Source organism: Fistularia commersonii, chromosome 3 (genome assembly GCF_037954325.1).
Source record: "Fistularia commersonii isolate RoL2024-O1a breed Wild chromosome 3, RoL_Fcom_v1.0, whole genome shotgun sequence".
In the NCBI taxonomy this organism is placed as follows: Eukaryota; Metazoa; Chordata; class Actinopteri; order Syngnathiformes; family Fistulariidae; genus Fistularia; species Fistularia commersonii.
In genome coordinates, this window is record NC_141286.1 from 22,002,247 (window position 1) to 22,012,974 (window position 10,728).

The following is a 10,728-nucleotide window of genomic DNA, read 5'->3' on the forward strand; positions in this document are numbered from 1 at the left end:
TGCCAACATCTACAATCATAGTTTTTGTTTTTAGGATTTTTTTTAAATGATTTTTACCCCCCCCCACACCAATTGCTTATCACCTTTCCTGTCTGTAAATTCCCTTCTGATTTTTTTCAAAATCAGAGGAAAATGCGGATGTTAAATATGAAACTGGCCACCTTTAACAAATTGTATAAAGCGGGTCGATCGTGTAACATCAGCTTTTCTACAAATTTTAAATACCTAAAATACTGCATGCAGATTTTCTGTGTCTAAATTTCAGAATTGACCTACTTCTTTTAAAATTCCTGTGAATTTTATTCTGATCACACAACTCAATATGCTGTTAATTCACATTTAGTTCATTTAAATATTGTGATTTTTTTCCCTCAATTATTGCAGATACCGAAACCATTTTAAACCAAATTGTGGCGATCAGATCAAATCATTGTGACCAATGGCGACAGGTTTGTATTGAATGCGCACACACACACACACACACACACACACACACACACACACACGTACACACACACACACACAGGAACTCCAGGGATTGGCGTCACTCCGATTGGCCAACGTTCCTCCCTCACTGCACCCCATGCAGTCTGTCTCCTGCCTGTTCCAATATTAAAGATGACCAAATGTCAAACAAGCTGCTTTCACGTCGCCACAAATGCTGGCCTTGTTTACAGGGAATACCAGCTATCTAGCTCGTCACTCCAATATTGATTTTTAGATTAATGAAATTTGTCACTGGATGGTGAAGATTAGAAACACGACACTGTTTTTTTTTTTTTTTTTCACGACGTTGCACAAACACATTCAAAATCACATATCAATACGTAGAGAAAAATTTAAACCAGCTGCTTTTTTTTTTGATCTGATGATATGCAATTGCACTAATAAGCAGGTTTACAATGAGGAAAATGTTAAATTACACCTTTAATTTGCAATACGTAACTCAAGACCGAAGACCGTGGCTCTGCCATTTCGTCAAATGTTATTCATTTACTTGTGTTGTTCACAACCTCAATGCCATTTGTGGATAATTGAGCCCGTGTAGCAGAGCTGTAATCGGAGCCGGGATTTAAATTGAAGCTCTGTGGGTTTGAAGACACACTGGCTGCACAGCGGGAGTCTGGACCGTGCAACGCGCCGCCGGGGCGCAAGGCGTTTGAACCGATAAGAAAGAAAAATGATCACCAGAGAGACGCTGCTGTGCTTCACCAGGAGGCCTCAAAAGAACACCTGCCGAGGATCTATTGATCACAGCATGAATCATTCCCAATCAACCACCTTTGCCGGCGTGACACCGTAAGTTTTTACAGGTAGTTAGGGAGAAGCTAGCTAACTTTTCTGTGTTTACACAGTCAAACACACGCACACGAGACAGGCCATAAATAAGTCTAGAAATCTGTGGAAATGATGTCCAGCCACATTCTAGCACCATGCTCTTAAATACTGACACCTCTGTGTTTCTGACATTCCATAGTGTGCAAAAATACAATAAAAAATGATGTTATTACAAAAAAAAAGGAGAAACAACATGATTACTGCCAAGCACATGCCCGGAGCCACAAAACACTGACCCAAAAAGCAGGTGTTTTAAAGATTGCAGCAAAGAGTCTTGACCTAATTTCACTTTAAGAGAGGAGGCCATTCAAGCTGCTCATGAGGGGTTTTAACACCGAGCAACGTTGTGTGAAACCACCAGCAGATGGTGCAAGAGGTTTCCCCATGACCACCAGGAGGACCAAGGTTTCTGCAGCCAAAGTTGACCGAAAGGTGCCTTCAAGTATCACCTGGAATAATTTTTGGTTTTCTTTGATCATCTAGTACCGTACAATTCATTTTTGATTTGAATCGATAACCCCGACATGTAAATCTGTATTTGTGTTAATCCAAAATCATGCAGGAGGTAAATTGGAGACCCCAAATTGGCCAGATGTTTGAATGAGAGAGTGATGCGATGGTGAGGGTTGAACCCCACCTCTTGCCCAATGACAGGTTCCAGCATCCCCGCGACCCTGAGTGCAGCACAAGCGGTAGATAACGAATGAATGAGTAAATTAACTTTGTGTTTTTGTTCCCATAATATTTTGAAAAATGAAGACAAACAATTGAGTAGATGCAGTGAAGTACCACTTTTTTGCGACGCAATGTTTGACGATAGGTTCCTCCAGATATGACTGACAATACATGGGTCTACATCCCATAATCCACCCTTTACTGGACACATGATCACGATGCATTCAGGCAGCTGTCTACTTCACATGTTGCCACTTAAGGATTTTCACTGATGGATAACCAACTGTCAGCAATTGTAAAAACATTTTAACCCATGTAGAGACGATATATATCCCTTGTCTTAGTTTAAAAATCAAACTCCGGTAGATGAAATAACACATTCATTCATTATCTACTCTGCTTCTCCTGCACTCAGGGTCGACAGGTGAGGGGCAGGGTGGGGGTTGGAGGCATTCCCAGCTGTCATTGGTTGAGAGGCAGGGTTTGCTTAGCGGATAAGCGCTAGCCACCGCGCCACTGTGAAGCGGCGTCGGCATTTAATTTGCTTAATAAGTGTCAAGTGGCTCATGATACAGACTTTGCGATAACATGTCAAACTCAAGGCTCGCGGACCAAATGTGGCCCACCACGTCATATAATGTGGCCCATGAGAACGTCTTACAATAAAGACGTCAAACGCATGCATTGGCCGTTAACTACTTTTCCCACAATTCATGCCGATCATTTTTCCCCGCACAGTGACGGAGTTCCGAGAAATTGATCCCTAAAATGATCCCTAAATGACCGGGAACAGAAAAGTTGATGCAGATGGAAGGCTGTTTCAAGAAAGATGGGAATACATATGTAATGTTTAGGATTTGAATGAGATATTTAACATTTTGATGGTAAATCAAAACTGTGTGTGTGTGTGTGTGTCTGCTCTATATACTGGATGTGAAATTCCAGGTAACATATGACTAAAAAGCCTTAATACACCTTTTTCTGTTGCAGCCATGTTGTCATAGCTTGTAAAAATAAATAGACTTATCACTTCAGAGAAGGATGATTTATTTGGTTTACAGATTTATTTTCTTTTTTATAAATCAAAGCTAAGATAATGATATCTAAAAAAAAATCCAAATGTTGCGCTATTTGTTTTGTTGTGCTTTGCTCCAGGGCACTTTAGCTGTGGACGCAGTGGAGGCTGCAATTGCTGCTACTTCCCTTAGCCCCCAACCCACACACACATACACACACACACACACACACACAAAGACCAACATCTACCAGCTGGAGACTGAACCAGCAACCTTTCAGTAACAACATTGTTTTATATGACTGTCCCTGATTTATTGCCAAAGCACAGCAAAACCTTGGGGATACGCAGGAAATGGAGCAGAGAGCAAAGAGGGAGTCAAAATGCGACAGAATTCAAAATACGAATATATCAAATGTGCTTAATAGCAGCCAGGAAGGAAGAAAACCTGAAAGTGTTAGCATGCCTGTAACGGATAAAGATTTATTTTGGCAGTCAGTAAGACCAGTGGAAGATTGAAATTCAACCTTTAATTCTCCACCGGACGCCATGAAACCTTACGGGAACGATGACCGCGATCATCAAAATGTTCAAATAATGATTAAGGAACTTGTAATTATAACTAGTGTGTGTTATCTGGGATGGGTTTATCTGGACTTGCACCACAGGGAGGCAGTGTTCGTCAAGAGAAGGCGTCTGGGAGATTTCAGGATTTGGAGATAAATACGCTGAAGCCGCTATGTTTAGCTCACCATTATTGTCTTCATGCTGCACTGAACGCAGGAAGGAAGGGGAGCCGATGAATTATGAAGCCGTTTTCGAATGCCAACGCGCTTCGTTCCAGTATCGCAATCTCCGACCGTGTGGTAGTGCAGATTTTTGCACTTTATCTCCCCCAATTTCACTTCGCCGCAGGAATCCCGGCCACCCTGATTGGAACAATCTATTTGGAATATTAACCTGGCGTATGAATTGAAAAGGTTGGCTCAAGCGGATGTGCAAAAGGAAAAAAAATCAAAAAAAAAAAAAGAGTTAACGATGCAGTAAATTACTTAAAAGCATTCGAAGCTTGTTTTGGACGGTTAATAACATTTATCCGCCGTTTTCTGATATTTAATCCTGGGTTCGGCCCGGCATTTACTGCAATTCCTCAGGTGCCGTTTGCTCATTGAGATAAAAATCAGTAATTGAAATGCCATTAAATCAATATTACTTATCCTGCAAAGCTGCAGGATCATCAGCAGTATGTAAATGCATTAATAATCCTTGTCTGTATGTGTGTGTGTGTGTGTGCGTGTTTGTAATGAGAAAACACTATTTTAATGGTTTTCAGAACAAAAAATCTGAAGATGTGAAACTACAAAAAATGTCCATCTAGGTGTTATAAAAATACAAATTTTCTTTCCTTGGTTGAATCTTAGTCTGAGTTGTCGCTAGGTGTCCTCTGCTGGCACCGTTGGGTTGCCCTTCTCTACTCAATTTGTCCTAATTGTACTCCGATTTGTTTTTCTGCAGCCCAAAAAGTAATAAAAAGCAATACTTTGGCAAGAGGCGACGCCACGAGAGCAGACAAAACAGAGAAGATGGAGGCGATGGAACAGTCGCAGTTAAATACAGCGGAGGGGATTCTCTCTTATTTCCACTGGTTTATTTTGGAGTTTTCGAGGGAGTAATTAATGAAAAATAATACTTTCTGTCTGGCGAAGATAAAAAATAGTTGTGAAAGCTGGCAACAAAAACAAGAGGAAAAAAAAAAAAATCAATCCTGTAATAAAATGTGTTTTTCTTCTTGAGATACATTTATTGATACAGCGGGGAGGAATCTTAAATATAAGCCTAGTCTCTTTCTTTATTTATTGTGTGTCAAAGAAGCGCCGATAAAATGGAGCCCTTTTGCATCTTGTGCTTTACACTTCTAAGCATTCACGTATTCACACACACCACTGGCGACGGAGCTTCCTCGCAAGCAGCTAACCAGGGTTGGCGCTAACCAACTCGGGGTTCGGTGTCTTGCTTGACGACACAACAGGAGCCTGGGATCGATCCGCCGCCACGGTTCCCCCAGGGAGACGGTGCGATGCCTCCCAGATCTCAACGGTAAACAAATGCGTAACTAAGTCTTGTCATAGCCGCCTAGTACACGTGTCAAACTCAAGGCCCGCGGGCCAGATGTGGCCCGCCACGTCATTTCATTTGGCCCGCAAGGACGCGGTCAAACGCGTGCATTGACCATAAACTACATTTCCCACAATTAATGCCGATCATGTTACCCGCAAAGTGACGGAATCCCGAGATATTGATCCCTAAAATAATCCCTAAATGTCCGGGAACAGAAAAGTTGATGCGGATGGAAGGCTGTTTCAAGAAAGATGGGAATGCATGAAACATTTAGGATTTGAATGAGATATTTAACATTTTGACGGCACCCCGCCATCAGATAGCACTGTATCCACATCTATGTTATTTTCAATAAGTGCAATTGAGAAATAAAAATGATCCCTAAATGTCCAGGAAGAGAAAAGTTGATGCAGTTGATGGGAGGATGTTTCAAGAAAGGTGTGAAGGCGGATACATGCTTGTGCTTCAAGGAGAAAAAACAGTATGTTTTTTTGTGTAATGAGGCATCGTCGGTTGTCAAAGAGTACAATCTCTGTTGGCATTTTGACACGGAACGCAGAGCTAAATATGCCAAAATTGGCCTTCCAGAAAAACAAGAATTAAAAGCCAAACTACACAAAACTACACAACACTACTCACAAAAGCCGCATCCAAAAACACTGCAGCAGTGAAAACTAGCTTTGTTGAGGCTAAAGAATGGCCGTTACATGTGGCCCTTTGAGGGCAACCGTTATGCTGATGTGGCCCTTGGATGAAAATGCGATTGACACCCCTGGCCTCATGGATGAAAGTATTTTGGTCACTAAAATGCCGTTATTTGGGCTGTGAAGCTCCAGCGCGCGTCGATAACCAACACTGCATCGCAGCTGAAGAGTCTTCCCGCTGCGCTACGACCCCGGCGGGGTCTGACCTCCGCCTCCTTTCCCAGAACTGGGACAGTTTCCACATCAGCTGACGGCGAGCGGTGCGCCAACAGCTCGGGATGTCAGCGGAAGATCGTTTTTCGGGGCGTCCTTATTAAACTAATTTTCAGCCGTTTGCAGCGAGAACAAAAGCTGCCGGGGACGAAACAGAACGCCCGACCATCAGCATCAGAGGGTATTCATTATTCATGTAGATTGATCCTGGCAGTTTGGAGACGGCACCTTGTAATGCAACACCCAACTCGGGCGGGACGTGGGGGTGGGGAGGGATAAACACGGAAAACACCATCCGGCAAAAACAAGGCGGTCGCTCACGCGCCAACTTGGGAGCCGCTCTTCTGCGGGGCTTCCTCAAGAGTGGATGCTGAGGGGAATCATTTGCAGCTGCTTCCTAGAATCTGACAACAAAAACCTTGTCATTTCTGCATTGAGATGGTTAACGCGTCGGAACGAGAGTTAAGCAACAGCAGTAAATAACAGTGTCGCCGGTATAAAAATGAATACTAACCTCTGACCCGTTGTAGACCGGGGGTCTGAAACTCATTTGGGTCCGGGGGTCGCATACGACCTAATTTGATGCCCAGTAAAATAATTACCAAGAAGTAACACGAAGTCCAAATTTTTCCTTTGTTTTAGTGTAAAGGAGTAAACAGGTATATTATAAAAATCTTTATCTGTAATGAACTGTTCCTCTAAAAATTACATGACGAATTAATATAAAAAACGAATATTAAAAAAGAAGTGATGAAATGACATCCTTAGATTATTGTTGAGTTAAAAGTGAAAATTTTTCACTGTGGGAAAATTAGGCACTAGAATTTATTAGAAAATTGATTGGTAGCACGTATAATGGGAAGTATCATGTTTACAAGGCTATTCTAGTTATTAAATCAATATTTTTTTATCTGTCCGTTTTTTTTTTTTTTTGCTATTGTTTTTGTGTTTTTTATAGAAATAAGAAAAGAAAATTTTTACGATGTCACTCGACGTTTTTTTCATCAAAACCATTTTGTTTTCAAATTTTGACACTAAAAATACATTGCAAAGTTATTTTTTTCATTTTTTCCTTGCACGTTTTTTTTGAAACCCACTGTAAAACCCACAGATGCATGTGAGAAAAAAACACGCAGGCCACACCGACACAAAGATGGGATTTCAGGCAGGGGGGGGGGGCACAAAATATTGTTCCGAGCGCCACAATTGGCCCGCGGGCCGCGAGTCTGAAACCCCTGTTTAAGACTGAGATCATCAATATGAATAACGAACAAGAGGAGGCCAAATACAGAGCTCAGCAGCACCACCTAGTGGACAGTAACGACATTAGCCCACCACATCGAATGCAGTCCGAGTACAGCTAGCCTGAGAACCGAGCGATTGCATGCTTTAAGAGTCGAAAACGCAGGAGTTTAATAATATAATGGTAAACAGTGCACAAACGCGACGATTCTTCGTCCTTGAAAACTGAACACTCCGGATTCGATTCCAAGCTCCTCCTTGTGTGTTGAAGTGTTGTTGAGCAAGACACTGAACCCCTAACTGTTCCCTGGGCGCTGCTCGATGGCTGCCAACTGCTCATGGTTCATCCATGATGGGCTCAATGCAGAGAGGAATTTCCCACAAGGGATTAATAAAGTACAATAAAAGTTAAAAGAGAAAGTGGAAAGGTGAGGTTTTCTTAACAAGGATTTCAGAGAGATTTTAGTGCAGCATAACAAACTAGTCGCGCATCCGATTGCTAGCGTTAATAAATGTGCGAGTGTCTCGGCAGTAATGAGGAGCGTCAAATTTGCACGGAGGAGCCGCGCGCAAAAAAAAACTCGTAAGACCCTCAACAGCGTTCGCGTTTGATTCACGTTTGATTGTTTTTGCGATTAAAACGGCGATAATTAACCGAGCCCCGCGTTTTCTCCCGACAGCCTCTCATTTAATCAAGCGGCCGCCTCGCTGACAAGAGGACAAATGAGATGTACATCCTCGTTCGGTGGCGGCGGAACGGGGAAGAAAAAGAAGGTCACATGCATCTTGATGCAGATGGCAATGCACTCAGCGCTGTGCTGCAATTAAAATTTAATGAGGCCTCTCCGTTCTGCTCATCCGGAGCGGTCCGGCGTTGGTGCGAGCACACACTCCGCCGATCAGCCTCTCCCTCTGAAGAGTCTGCCGGCGCGTTTCAAAAAAACACACACACACACACCATGAAAAATAACACCGCCGCCTTTGGAGAGGATTCCAGAACGAAGCTTGATCCGGGGGAAGACGCGGTTCGTGTCTCAGCTCAATGACTTCCAGTCATCTATCCGTCAGGGTGATGCTGGATTACATCACAGGGAAGGACGGCGAGACGGGGTCTAGGAGTCGCATGTTCAGCGAAGTTATGGTATTAATCCTCGCTGCGACAGAAACAGCGGCGGCGTTTCAATACACGCGCCCTGTTTTTAAAAAACCATCTATCATCCTTATGCTGCTCGCTTCTGCTCCACTGCCGGGGAGCATCATTTTGTGTGTTATTAAATGTAACGTATCCATAATTACACCGTCTCCGCTTTCTCTCCTCCACGCTCACACATACACGAACCCCCGCCGGTAACTAATCTTATTTCTAATGACTGGATGGATGCGTAATTACATATTTGCCATGTGCTAATCTGCATTAGGGTCCTCTTGTTAATTACAAGGTAGAGGATTATTTGGCACAGATCTGATGGTTTGTGCAGCGCAGTGCAATGGATCAGGTGTGCTTACAAATGGATTTGTTTTTTTTTTTTGTGATCAAACCAAGACTGTAAACAGGTCAGGAAAAAGAAGAGCCCCCCCACAACCATTTCCATATCTCCGCACCAGGTGTGCGGTTCTGCACGCCCTGCAGGTCGATTTTGGCCTTTAACCCCCATTTCCTCCCACAGTCTAAAAGCACGCTTTCGTCGGAGACTCGAAATTGCCCAACCGAGCGAACAAGAGTGAATACTAGTATGTCACAATATGTTGTGTGAATGAGTGAACGAATGGTTGTCTCTATATTTGGCCCTGTGATCGGCAGGAAAGCGGTCCAGGGCGAACCTCGCCTCGCATCTGGTTACAGCTTGGATCCACGACAACGGCAAGCAGATAAGCAGTGTAGATAATGAATGAACAAATTAATTTAAGAGGTCAAACGAGACATCCTGAGTTTTTGAGACATCAATGCCAACTCTGGCCACAATGCGGTGTATGTTTGAGCCCGCTGCCCGACGCCGGGCGCTGAAGGAGCCTAGCAGTCTAGTTCCTGCTCGGATTGCAGAACGCTCGCACACCTCCGGTTTTCTCTTTTGCGAGTTGTTCTTTGCGCCCCCGCGCTTCCTCTATGACTGAACTCTGGGAGCTGAGGCTGGAACCTACAGCCGTTTGATTCCTCGCAAGACAATGAAAGTGAAACGAAAACATCCACCAGACTGACGCGCCGGTGAGACGTTTCCTCAAATATTCCCTTGAAGGGCCTCCAAAGATGGATTTCTTTTTGAACGTATTCAGAAGCCGCATCACTGATCTTTTTATAAGACATAACGTTTCGACGACAGGTGTTTTTGTTTTAGTAATTTTCATTCTTCAAGTTAATTTCTTACAGCTGCTTTGCTAATTTTCTGCTAATTCCTTGTTTTCAGACAGCTGTGCGGTTGATTTCTCACTGTCTTTTGGTAATTTCCAGGTAAATCATGAGAATCGGGATTTTGGTACAGATTAGTTATGACTCCCTGAATTCAGGGTAATTTTTTACCCAGTGTGGGGAGATTCTCTCATTCTCTTATCTTCTTTTAATTGCCAATTCTGAAAAAAAAGGAAAAATACATTTATATTGAAAAATAGATCGCTTTAATTTCTGAAATTATAATAAATAAATGAGGAAAAACATCAATTTAACTGATAAGTAGTCATGTGCACGCCTAGGGGTGAAGGCTTTCTTTAGTTTCTATCAGTGACAATAACGGCGCCATCAGCGTTTAATAATCGAAATCGGAGAACGCGAATCTGTCGAGGTAAACAGCCGTTGAAGTCGACAATCTGGCCCGCTCATCTTGGAGCCCCTGCCGTCGCTGTTAACCGGTTTAAAGGTCCCAGTCGCCCCAATAATAGCCTTATCTCCGTCTACAAAACTTCTATCAGAGCTCTCGCTCGGCGGCGGAGATGCAAGAGAAAATAATTCAGATGAGCTCCTTCCACGATCACCGCGGCAACAGAGAGAAGCTGTGAGGAAAAAAACGAATTATGGTTCCTCTGGTATCAAGAAGTTTGGTAATTTGCATGAATTCTCCCTGTGTTAATGTTTTTAAAGTCTGGACCTCATTTGCATAATTTCCATTATCCCATAAGAAGTGGTCCCGGCTTCATAAAGCTGCTCGCCTTTCTCCTCGCGTACTCATCAGTTCCTACTCGGCTCTTGTGAGAAAATGGCCGTGCAATTTTCACGGGAAAAATCCATATCCATCAAAACAAAAAAAAAAAAAAAAAAAAAAAAAAACGCCGCCAAATCAGGCTCAACACAGCAAATATCAAGCGTTTCGTGTTCGAAGATGCTGGCCGAGCGATACGGCGCGGAATGAACGGTTTTGCTTCCCTTATCTCTCCGACGGTGTTGTTCCGTCCACAAGCTTTTCCCCGGGTCCGAGCTAATCTGCCGTTACGTTT